This window comes from Hypanus sabinus, chromosome 1 (genome assembly GCF_030144855.1).
Source record: "Hypanus sabinus isolate sHypSab1 chromosome 1, sHypSab1.hap1, whole genome shotgun sequence".
NCBI classification, from domain to species: Eukaryota; Metazoa; Chordata; class Chondrichthyes; order Myliobatiformes; family Dasyatidae; genus Hypanus; species Hypanus sabinus.
Window position 1 is genome coordinate 208,705,923 of NC_082706.1, and position 13,385 is coordinate 208,719,307.

The window sequence follows — 13,385 nt, forward strand, 5'->3', positions numbered from 1 at the left end:
GCAGTGAAGTAATCACCCCTTAGAAAAAGAAGGCAAGTACCTGGGGCCAGGAGAGGGAAAAGGAATGGGAGAACCGCTGCGGCCATTCCCCTCAATAATAAGTATACTGTTCTGGATACTGTTGTGGGGATGACCTAACAGAGGGAAGCTGCAGTGACCAGGCCTCTGGCACTGATGCTGAAGGTTTGGCTGAGAAAGGAATGCAGAGAAGAGGACAGCAGTAGTGACAGGGGATTCCATTGTTCGAAGAGCAGACACAATATTCTCTGGATGTAATAAGACAACTGGGTGGCTCTGTTGTTGCCTCTCAGGTGCCGGGGTCAGGGATGTCTCGGATCAGGTCCACGACATTTTAAAGGGGGAGGGTGAGCAGTCAGAAGTCGTAGTGCATATTGGCACTCATGACATAGGCAGGAAAAGGGAGCAAGCCCTGAAGAGAGAATTTAGGGAGCTAGGTCGAAAGCTGAAAACAGGACCCCATTGATAGTACAATCCCTGGATTGCTGCCTGTGCCACACACCAGTGAGGGTAAGAATAGGATGATCTGGCAGACGAATGCGTGTCTGAGGAAGTGCTGTGGGAGGCAGGGATTTAGATTTATGCGTCATTGGGGTCTCTTCCGGAGAAGGTTTGATCTGAACCCCAGAGGAACTAATGTCCATGCAGGCAGGTTTGCTACAACTAACTCGGCAGGAGGATGGGAACTGGAGTGATAGGGCTGAGGATGGGGCAGTTGGCATACAATCAGTGGCAGTATACACTGAAACCGCTAACAAGGAGAGGCTGATGACGAGGCAAAATTGCAGTCAGTGGGATGAGCTACAATATAAAAGGACAACAAAATCAAAATGATGAATACAGGACTGAAGGTATTATATTTGAATGCATGCAATTTGCAGATTGAGGCAGATAATCTTGTAGCTCAGGTAAAGATCACAGGTATGACATTATGGGCATCACTGAGTCACATGAGTCCGGTGACTAGTGGTGTGCCTCAGGGATCTGTACTGGGTACAATGTTGTTTGTCATATACATTAATGATCTGGATGATGGGGTGGTAAATTGGATTAGTAAATATGCAGATGATACTAAGATAGGTGACGTTGTGGATAATGAAGTAGGTTTTCAAAGCTTGCAGAGAGATTTTGGCCAGTTAGAAGAGTGGGCTGAAAGATGGCAGATGGAGTTTAATGCTGATAAGTGTGAGGTACTACATTTTGGTAGGAATAGTCAAAATAGAATATACATGTTAAATGGTAGGGCATTGAGGAATGCAGTAGAACAGAGTGATCTAGGAATAATGGTGCATAGTTCCCTGAAGGTGGAATATCATGTGGATAGGGCGGTGAAGAAAACTTTTGGTATGCTGGCCTTTATAAATCAGAGCATTGAGTATAGGAGTTGGGATGTAATGTTAAGGTTATGAGGATTATGGGCTGAGTGTGGGTAGGTGGGACTAGGTGAGATTAAGGGTTCGGCACGGACTAGGAGGGCAAAGATGGCCTGTTTCCGTGCTGTGATTGTTATATGGTTATATGGTTAAAATTGTACAAGGCATTGGTAAGGCCGAATTTGGAGTATGGTGTACAGTTCTGGTCACTGATTTATAGGAAAGATGTCAACAAAATAGAGAGAGTACAGAGGAGATTTACTAGAATGTTACCTGGGTTTCAGCACCTAAGTTACGGGGAAAGATTGAACAAGTTAGGTCTTTATTCTTTGGAGCATAGAAGGTTGAGGGGGGACTGGATAGAGGTATTTAAAGTTATGAGGGGGATAGATAGAGTTGATGTGGATAGGCTTTTTCCATTGAGAGTGGGGAGATTCAAACAAGAGGACATGAGTTGAGAGTTAGGGGGCAAAAGTTTAAGGGTAACACGAGGGGGAATTTCTTTACTCAGAGAGTGGTAGCTGTGTGGAACGAGCTTCCAGTAGAAGTGGTAGAGGCAGGTTCGGTATTGTCATTCAAAGTAAATTTGGATAGGTATATGGACAGGAAAGGAATGGAGGGTTCTGGGCTGAGTGCAGGCCAGTGGGACTAGGTGAGAGCAAGCGTTCAGCATGGACTAGAAGGGCCGAGGTGACCTGTTTCAGTGCTGTAATTGTTATATGGTTATATGAATGAAAGAAGATTATAGTTGGGAGCTTAACATCCAAGGATGCACATTGTATTGAAAAGGCAGGCAGGTCGGCAGAGGGGTGGCTCTGTTAGTTAAAAAATAAAATCAAATCCTTAGAAAGATGTGACTTAGGATCAGAACGTGAAAAATCCTTGTGAATAGAGTTAAGAAACTGTAAGGGATAAAAAAATCCTTAATCCTATACACAGGCCTCTGAACAGTAGCCAGGATGTGGGCTACAAATTACAGCATGTCAAAAGTACAATAATACGATAGTCATGGGGGATTGAGAAAATCAGTTTGGTGCTGATTTTGGTGCGAGAATTTGTAGAAGCCTATAAGATGTTTTCTAGAGCAGCTTGTGGTTCAGGCTACTAGAGTATCAGCTATTCTGGATTGGGTGTTGTGTAATGAACCAGATTTGATTAGGGAGTTTAAGATAAGGGAACCCTTAGACAATAGACAATAGACAATAGGTGCAGAAGTAGACCATTCGGCCCCTCAAGTCTGCACCGCCATTCTGAGATCATGGCTGATCATTCACTATCAATACCCAGTCCCTGCCTTGACCCCATATCCCTTGATTCCCCTATCCATCAGATATCTATCCAGCTCCTTCTTGAAAGCATCCAGAGAATTGGCCTCCACCGTCTTCCGAGGCAGTGCATTCCACACCTCCACAACTCTCTGGGAGAAGAAGCTCTTCCTCAACTCTGTTTTAAATAACTGACCTCTTATTCTCAATCCATGCCCTCTGGTACTTAGGAAGCAATGATCATAATATGTTAGAATTCACAGTACAATTTGAGAAGAAGAAGCTAAAGTCAGATATATCATTATTACTGTGGATAAAGGAAATTGCATAAGCATGGGAGAAGAGCTGACCAAAGTTGATTGAAAGGGAACTCTAGCAAGGATGATGGCAGAGCTGCAGTGGCTGAAGCTTTGGGAGCAATTCAGAAGGGGCAAGATAGATACATCTGAAAGAAGAACAATTATTCTAAAGGCAGGATGACACAACTATGGCTGATAGGGAAGTCAAAGCCAACATAAAAGCAAAAGACAGGGCATATAATAAAACAAAAATTAGTGGGAGGTTAGAGGATTGGAAAGCTTGCAAAGACCAACAGAAGGCAACTAAAAAAAAGCATAATGAGAGAAAAGACGAAATATGAAGGTAACCTAGCCACTAATATCAAATAGGTTGCCAATTTTTTTTTTCAGATATACAAATTGCAAAAGAGAGGCAAGAATAGATATCAGACTGCTGGAAAATGACACAGAAACTTTAGTCCTGCTGAAGGGTTTCAGCCCAAAACAGCAACTGTACTCTTTTCCATAGATGCTGCCTGGCCTGCTGAGTTCCTCCAGCATTTTGTGTATGTTGCTTGGATTTCCAGCATCTGCAGATTTTCTCTTGTTTCTGAAAAGGCAGTAATGGGGGGCAAGAAAATGGTGGACAAACTGAATAAGTATCTTGCATCAGTCTTCAGTGTGGAAGACATCGGCAGTATGTTGGAAGTTCTATGTTTCAGGGGCATGAAGTGTGAGAAGATTCTTGGGAATCTGAAAGGTTTCAGGGTAGATAAATCACTTGGAATAGATGGTGTACACCCCAGGGTTTTGAAAGAAGAGGCTGAAGATTGTTCAAGGATTAATTGATTCTGGCATAGTTCCAGAGGACTGGATAATTGCAAATATCATTCCTTTCTTCAAAAAAGGAGAGAATAAGAAGAAAGGCCAGTTAACCTGACCTCAGTGAATAGGAAGACTTGGAGTCAATTGTTAAGGATAAGATTTGGGGTACTTGGAGGCCCATTTTAAAATAGTCTTCTCAAGCACTTTCTCCATAGTGATAACAATCAGAGTGGGGAACAGAAAAATGGAAAGAGGGTAAATTAAAACTGTTTCAATGCATTCTGACTGAATAAAAATGAGGACCTCGATTTGTACCTTACAGAGATAAGTGGTTGTATGTGATAATCAAAGCTGCTTTGTCTGACTCACACATAATATACTGAACATGGATTTCCCAATAGCAGTTTCTGGGAAATTAAAATTACTCAACATATGTGTTTATAGAATCATAGTGTACTATGGTACAGAAACAGATTCTTTGGCCCATCTAGTCCATGCTGAACTATTAGTCTGCCTCGTCCCATTGACTTGCATCTGGACCATAGCCCTCCATACCCCTCCCATCCATGTACCTGTCCAAACTTCTCTTGATGTTGAACCCGCATCGACCAATTCCACTGGCAGCTCATTCCACACTCACTTCACCCTCTGAGTGAAGAAGTTTCCCCTCATGTTTTCCTTAAATATTTCCCCTTTTACCCTTAACCCGTGATCTCTAGTTCTAGTTTCATCCATCCTCGGTGGGAAAAGCCTGTTTGCATTTACCCTCTCCATACCCCTCAAAATTTTGTGTAACATTTTATACAACTTCAACACAACCTTCCTGCTCCTGTGCTCAATAAGGCCATCAAACCAAGACAGGGGAGCAGAAGCTCACCGATTAGCCGACTGAGTCTGCCCTGCCATTCCATTTATAATCCCTCCCAACCGCATTCTTTTGCCTTCTCCCCATAACCTCAGGCACCCTAACCTAGCATTTTTCCACTTTAAATCTGCCCAGTGACTCGGCCTCCACAGCCATCCATATCAATGAATTCCACAGATTAACAGGCGGAAAGAACGCATAAACTTCCAGAATCTTTTTCAACAGCTATTTTAATAGTATTGCCAAAAAAAGACAGAGACCTTTTAAAACCAGCATCATATAGACCTATTTCTTTATTAAACACCGATTATAAAATAATAGCAAAAATCTTACCTAATAGATTATCTAAATGCTTACCAAAATTAGTGCATATGGATCAAACAGGATTTATCAAAAATAGACAATCGGCAGATAATGTAACTCGGTTATTTAGTATAATCCATTTAGCACAAAAGAGGGAGGAAATGAGTGTGGCGGTTGCTTTAGATGCAGAAAAAGCATTTGATAGATTGGAATGGGATTTTTTATTTAAGGTATTGGAAAAATATGGACTAGGAACATCATTTATAAAATGGATTAAAACCTTAAATACTAATCCCAAAGCTAAAGTAGTGACAAATGGTCAAATTTCAACATCATTTCAGTTAACAAGATCAACTCGGCAAGGTTGCCCACTATCACCTGCTTTGTTTGTGTTGGCAATAGAACCATTAGCTGAATTAATCAGAATGGACCCAGATATTAAGGGTTTCAGAGTTAATCAGGAAGAATACAAGATTAACTTATTTGCTGATGATGTTCTACTTTATTTAACAGATCCATTACATTCACTACGCAAATTATCTTATAGACTAGAAGAATATGGGAAAATATCGGGTTATAAAATAAATTGGGATAAAAGTGAAATTTTACCTCTTACTAAAGGAGATTATAATCAATGTCGATTAATAACTCAATTTAGATGGCCAGCAAATGGTATAAAATATTTAGGTATAAGAGTTGATAATGATATAAAAAACTTATACAAATTAAATTACTTACCACTTTTGAAAAAAATTCAGGAAGATCTTGAAAAATGGATGGCATTACCAATAACATTAGTAGGTAGAGTAAATACTATAAAAATGAATATATTCCCTAGATTACAATATTTATTTCAATCATTACCAATACAATTACCCCAGAAGTTTTTTCAAGAGTTAAACAAATATCTGAGGAAATTCCTCTGGAAAGGTAAGATGTCCAGAATATCGTTGGAAAAATTGACATGGAAATTTGATCTAAGAGAATTACAACTTCCAAATTTTAAGAATTATTATAAAGCAAATCAACTTAGATTTATTGCATCTTTTTTCGAGAAAGATAAACCGGCATGGATTAGAATAGAATTAGATAAAATAGGAGAAAACGTACCAGAAGATTTTATATACAAATGGGAATCTAAATGGATACGGGAAAAGAAAGTATCTCCTATATTAAAACATTTGATTGATTTATGGAATAAGATAAATGTTGATGATGAGACAAAAAAATCTTTATTAGCAAAGAGATCTTTAATTCAAAATAGACTTATTCCTTTCACAATGGACAATCAACTTTTATATAATTGGATTCAAAATGGGATTAGATATATAGGGAATTGTTTTGAAGGAGGTATATTAATGTCATTTGATCAATTAAAGAATAAATATAAAATATCAAACAACACTTTATTTTGTTACTTTCAATTAAGGGCTTATTTAAGAGAAAAATTAGGTCAAACAATGTTATTGCCGAAATCTAATGAAATAGAAATTTTAATTCAAAAAGGAAATATCAAAAAATTTATATCTTGCATGTACAACTTGATTCAAAGACAGGTAATTAAGCAAGGAGTCCATAAGTCAAGACAAAAATGGGAAAGTGATTTGAATATTAAAATTGAAGAAACAAATTGGTCAAGACTATGTCTTGATAGTATGACAAATACAATAAATGTTCGGTTAAGATTAGTGCAGTATAATTTTCTACATCAATTATATATTACACCACAAAAAATAAAAAAATTTAATCCAAATTTATCGGATCAGTGTTTCTGATGTAACCAGGAAACTGGTACTTTTTTACATTCGACATGGTCTTGCTCTAAAATTCAACCTTTTTGGACAAATTTAAGACTTTTACTGGAACAAATTACAGGAACACAATTTCCTCATAATCCAATATTATTTTTACTAGATGATATTGAAGGGATAAAACCGAAACTCAAACTAAATAAGTATCAGAAAGAATTTATAAAAATTGCACTGGCAGTAGCCAAAAAAGCTATTGCAGTTACTTGGAAATCGGATACACATTTAAGTATAGATTCTTGGAAGAAAGAAATCTATGGTTGTATTCCATTAGAAAAAATTACTTATAATTTAAGAGATAAATATGAAACATTTTTGAAAATTTGGAGCCCTTATTTACAAAAGACAGGATTAAATATATAGATGCTCTGAAGATGAAACAATTGGTTATTAGGGGAAAGAAATAAATATACATATTAAAGTTATTACGAGTTCCATGGAGCATGTGGAGATCTTCCAACCACCAGGCATTCTTTCTTTCTTTCTTTCTTTTTTTTCTATAGGGCAGTTAGAGGGGAGGGGTTAAGGGGAGGGGTTAAGGGGAGGGGGTATGGGTTATATACATTGTTTTTTCATACTTTGTAACCATTTAAAAATGCAATAAAAAAAGTTTAAAAAAAAAGATTAACATTAACCCTTTCATTCTGTAAACCTCCTCTGGACCCTCTCCAATGTCATTGTTGCCAATATAAAGAGCCCAAAACTGCTCACCATATTCCAAGAACAGTCTGACCAAAGCCTTATAAAGCCTTAGCTTTTATATTCTAGTCCTCTCAAAATGAATGCTAACATTGCATTTGCCTTCCTCAGCATTGACTCAATGGCCTGCACTAGGACCCAGGATGCAAACTCTCAAGTTCCTTTTAACCTCTGATTTTTGAATTTTCTCCCCATTTAGAAAACAGTCTACGTCTCCATTCTTTCTACCAAAGTGCATAACCGTGCACTTCCCTGCACTGTATTCCATCTACAACTTGTTTGCTCATTCTCTTACTAAATCCTTCTGAAAATTCACTGCTTCCTCAGCACTACCTGCCCCTCCATCTTATCTACATATCATCTGCAAACTTGACCACAAAGCATTCAATTCTGTAAGCTGCATTGTGTAGCTTCTATATGCAGCGGTAGACTTACTAAACTGAGAAATGTATGGTGGTGATACAGTTCCCACGAGCTTTTACTCTAAAGTACAAAGGGCTATGATTTAGTGGCCATTACAGCGATGTGGTGGCAGAATGGAGAGGATTTGGAATTAAATATCCAAGGATATCAGGTAATACGGAAGGACAGGCAGGAAGGTAAGGGAGGTGGGCTAGCATCCTTAATTAAGGGTGAGATCGGGGCGATAGTGAGAGATGAAATAAGATCTAAGGAGCAGAATGTTGGGTCCATCTGGGTAGAGATAGGAATAGTAAAGGGCAAAAAACCACTGGTGGGGGTTGTCTATTGACCACCAAATTATAACATTACAGTGGCACAGGCAATAGACAGTGAATTATCTGAAGCATGTAAGAACAGAACAGCATTTATCATGGGGGACTTTAATTTGCACATAGATTGGGTAAAGCAGTCTTGAGCAGGACTTCATAGAATGCATCCATGATGACTTTCTTGAACAGCATGTTACTGAACCTACCAGGGAATATGTTATCTTGGATCAGGTCCTGTGCAATAAGACAGGTAAAATTAGTGAGCTTGTAGTTAGGGATCCTCTTGAAAGAGTGATCACAGTATTATTAAGTTTCTTATACAAATGGAAGGTGCAGTAGTTTGGTCGAAAACCAGTATATTATGTCTAAACGATGGAGATTACAATGGGATGAGGGAGGATTTGGCTAGTATGGACTGGGAACGCAGGCTATATGGTGGGACAGTGGAAGTCTTTCAAAGAGATTCAGCATGGATTCAGCAAAGGCAGGTCCTGTTTGACAAATTCGCTGGAGTTCCTTGAGGATATAATGAGTGTAGTGGATAGAGGGAAACAGATAAATGTTATTTACTTGGATTTCCAGAAGGTGTTCGATAAAATGCCGCATAAAAGACGTAGCCACAAGATAAGGATACATAGAGTTGGGGGTGATGTATTAGCATGGATAGAGGATTGGTTAACTGAAGTTGGGCCACATGGGTGTTACTCCGGTTGGCAATTAGTGATGAACGGTGTGCCGCAGGGCTCGGTGCTGGGACCGCGACTGTTCATGATATACATTAGTGATCTGGAAGAGGGGACCGAGTGTAGTGTATCTAAATTTGCTGATGATGCTAAATTGAGTAGAAAAGCAAATTGTGCAGAGGATATGGAGAGTCTGCAGAGAGATATAGATTGTTTAAGTGAGTGGGCAAAGGTCTGGCAGGTGGAATACAATGTTGGTAAATGCAAGGTCATCCACTTGGGAAGGAAAAATGGAAGAGCAGATTATTATTTAAATGGTAAAAAAAAATGCAGTCTGCTGTTGTGCAGAGGGACTTGGGAGTGTGTGTGCATGAATCACAAAAGGTTGGTCTGCAGGTGCAGCAGGCTAAGAGGGCAAATGGGATGTTGGCCTTCATTGCTAGAGGGTTTGAATTTACAAGCAGGGAGTTTATGTTGCAAATGTACAGGGTACTGGTGAGGCCACACCTGGGGTACTGCGTGCAGTTCTGGTCTCCTTGCATAGCAGGGCCATTAAGCATTTTGGGGGAAAGGCAGGTAGGTGGAGATGAGTCCACGGACAGATCGGCCATGATCTTATTGAATGGCTGGGCAGGCTGGACGGGCCAGTGGGTCTACTCCTGCTCCTATTTCTTATGTTCTTATTAAAGCAAAAAATTCTATATAACAGAAACCTCAGCCATGTTACTATGATAACTTCCATCAAGATCTGGACCAGCTGGAAAAATAGGGCTGAAAAATGGCAAGTGGAATTTAATGCAGACAAGTGTGAAGTGTTGTACTTCAGTAGCACCAACCAGGGTTGGTCTTACACAGAGAACGGTCGGACACTGAGGAGTGTGGTAGAACAAAGGAATCTGACAATACAGGTCCACAATTCATTGAAAGTGGTGTCACACGTAGATGGGGTCGTAAAGAAAGTCAATGCATTGAGTACAGAAGATGGGAAGTTATGTTGAGGTTGTATAAGATGTTGGTGAGCTCTAATTTGCAGTGTTGTATGTAGTTTTAGTCGCCTACCTACAGGAAAGATGTAAATAAGATTGAAAGAATGCAGAGAAAATTTACAAGGATGTTGCCAAGTCTGGAGGACCTGAGTCATAGGGAAAGATTGAATAGGTTAGGACTTTATAACTTTGAATGCAGAAGATTGAGGGAAGATTTAATGGAAATATACAAAACGATAAGGAGTACAGGTAGGGTAAATGCAAGCAGGCTTTTCCACTGAGGTTGGGTGGGACTACAGCCAGAGGTCAGGGATTAAGAGTGAACGGGGAAAAGTTTAAGGGCAACATGAGAGGAAATATCTTCACTCAAAAGGTTGTGAGAGTGGGGAACGAGCTGCCAGCACAAGTGGTGGATGCGATTTTTATTTCAACGATTAAGAGAAGTTTGGATAGGTAAATGGATGGTAAGGGTATGGAGAGCTATGGTCCAGGTGCAGGTCCATGGTTCGGCATGAACTAGATGGGCCAAATAACCTGTTTCTAAGCTGTATTCTATTCTATGACTCTACCCCCAACTGCTTCCATTTTAATCAATGCATTATCAGCATTAAGGAAATGGTTGTTCTAAAAATCTATAGCGATGAATAAACCTCGCAATTATCTCAGCTCCACCACACAACATCTACCAGAGGCCTTCTTAACCAGCGGCATCCTTCAGTAACTTCTGGGCCATACCTTAGTCTGGTTCTGAAAGCATATAATTTTTACCGTTTTAAAATTCAAATAACTCATTCATCAAACAAATCTATCTTCAGTCCTTGACAACCCATGTAATCAAAAAGCATTTGAAATGCAATTGAGGTGACAGGAAGCATAAAATTGAAAACAATTAACTCAAGAGATCTGGTAGATGCTGGAAATCCTGAGTAACACACACAGAGTGCTGGAGGAACTCGGCAGGTCGGGCAGTGCCTATGGAGGGAAATAAAGAGTCGATGTTTGCAACCGACCTTTCATCAGGAGTGGAAAGGAAGGAGGAAGAAGCCATAGATCTGCAGTGTAGTAATTATACTGCACAAACTCTGGGTACATTTGTGATTGTTTTTTAAACATAGAACAGTACAGCCCAGTACAGGTTCTTCAGCATACAATGTTGCACCAACATTTTAACCTACTCGAAGATAAATCTAACCATTCTCTCCTACATAGCTGTCCATTTTTCTATCATCCATGTCTCTATCTAAGAGTCTCTTAAATGTCCATAAATTATTTGCCTTTACCAACACCTGTGGCAGGGCATTCCACACACCCATCGCTCTGTAAAATACCTACCCCCTATACTTCCCTCCAATCACCTTATAATGATCACATACAAACAGGCTGGATGAGCTCAGAGGGTCGGGCCACATCCGTTGAAGTGAGCAGTCAACGTCTCGGACGGGTCTCGGCCCAAAACGTTGACTGCTCATTTCAACGGATGCTGCCCGACCTGCTGAGTTCATCCAGCTTGTTTGTACGTGTTGATTTGACCACAGCATCTGCAGTGTACTTTGTGTTTACCTTATAATGATGCTGGGGGAAAGGTCTCTGATTATCCACTCACTCTACGCCCCTTGTCTTTGTCTACAACTCAATCAAAGCACCTCTCATCCTCCTTCCCTCCAAAGCAAAAATGTTATATGTTAATATGTTATTTTAATTCCAGTTTTATAAGAGATGGTAAGCATTGTTTTTCATGACAAACCATACAGAATATTATTCACTCTTTCTTAGTTCCAACAGATCAATAAGAATAACACAGCCATTCTACAGTGCAATCGTATAGAATATTTCTTAAGTGTACAGATTAATGTGAAGAGCATGTGGAAGGCAAAATTAAGTCTACATGCAGAAGCACATACAAAGGGAAGTATAGAAAGAAACTGCTGTAAACTTGTTGGACCAGATTGTAGAAGGTTGTATTAATTGGGCGGGTCTCACTAACAACCCCAGACAGTCACCATTTTTACAAAGAAACAAACTCATTACCAATCCTTTTCACAAATACCCAGTCTCAGCCTCCAGTCAGAGCCATGAAACAAAAACTAGAAAACCTTAAATCAGTCACAAAAGCATAAATTGATCAGTAGAACGCATAGAATCACAATTCCATTTTCCATAAAAATCTAAAAATGCATTGAACAACAACTTTCACAACATATGCCAGTGATATTAAGCCCTTTTCTGATTCTGAGAAGCTCAGGCACCCTGTGCTCTTTGTTTCCATATTAATACAATCAATGATTTTAAAATACATAATTTTGATCAACTATAGAAATGTTTTCTTCACCTATTATAAGTTCAATTACAAGCGTGCCACCATCGGTCATTTGCAGAACATTTCACCACCCTGTGTTCTCAAACAACACAAGGCTTTAGAACAATGCACGCTCACACTCACACGCGCGCGCGCACACACACACACACACACACACACACACACACACACACACACACACACACACACACACACACAACGCTGGAGGTCAGGCAGCATCTATGGAAAGGAAGAAATAGTCAACGTTTCAGGCTGAGACCCTTCATCGGCACTAGGTACAGCCCCCGAGAGTTCAAAACCCAACTACCACCACAGCTGAATTATCATTCTAGACGTCTATGTATGAAATGAATTTTCAGTTACCTGTCAATCAGGCCGCTGCCTTTTGCTTGATCCCTCTTTGGTTCGGAGTCTGTTGTTAACAAGGCCTGAAGCTGATACCAGTATGACTTTGTCAAAGTTTAACTGTCACTTTATTCCTGTTAATGGTTCACCTGGATGCATACCTCATAAAACTCTAATAGCCAGAAAGATCCCTTAGTCAAATTGTTTCAGACATATACAAAGGTGCAGTAACAGTCAGCTTACAGTACGGCCACACCCACAGTACAAATATCAAATGATATGAAGACACACCTCTTGGTCGAAACCATTCCCTCTTTGAATTTCCATTTAAGTTGTTTGTATTTATTTTTAAATCCTATTTCAGAATTTGTATCACATCTTTACTCCGCACTCAAACAATTATATGCTTCTTTCAATCCAGGCTATCTTTATTTATTTTATATAAAAGTGGTCGTACTGTCAATTATTTTTAGATATTATAATCTTGTCTTTAAAAAGAAGTTTGGTTTTATTTATCACCTGTACATCGAAACATTGAAACGTACAGTGAAATGCATGATTTGCGTTAATAACCAACACGGTTATGGGTCAGCCTGTGGGTGTTGTCGAGCTTCCAGCACTGACACAGCATGCCCACAGCTCACTCAGCAATTAACACACAAATAATCTGTTTTTCCAAATGGATCCACCTTTATTTATTTCATATAAAAATAGTCATCATGATTATTACTTATAAATCATCAGGCAAAGGATTAGACCATTCTGCCCATCAAGTCTGGTCTGCCATTCTATCATGGCTGATTTACTATCCCTCTTGACCCTGTTCTCCTGCCTTCTCACCGTAACTCTTAACACACTTATTCAAGAACCTTTCAACCTCCACTTTAAT

The 13,385-nt window shown here is 39.5% G+C and overlaps 1 protein-coding gene across 1 annotated transcript in view; it reads right to left on the reverse strand.

Annotated features, from left to right (window-relative positions):
• Nucleotides 1-12,718, reverse strand: part of cdh17 (cadherin 17, LI cadherin (liver-intestine)) — a 181,159-nt gene extending 168,441 nt beyond the window's left edge. Inside the window, exon 1 of the mRNA XM_059984795.1 lies at nt 12,515-12,718. The gene's annotated coding sequence lies outside the window, so the exon portion shown is untranslated. The remainder of the gene's footprint in view (nt 1-12,514) is intronic.
• Nucleotides 12,719-13,385: the final 667 nt, after the last annotated feature.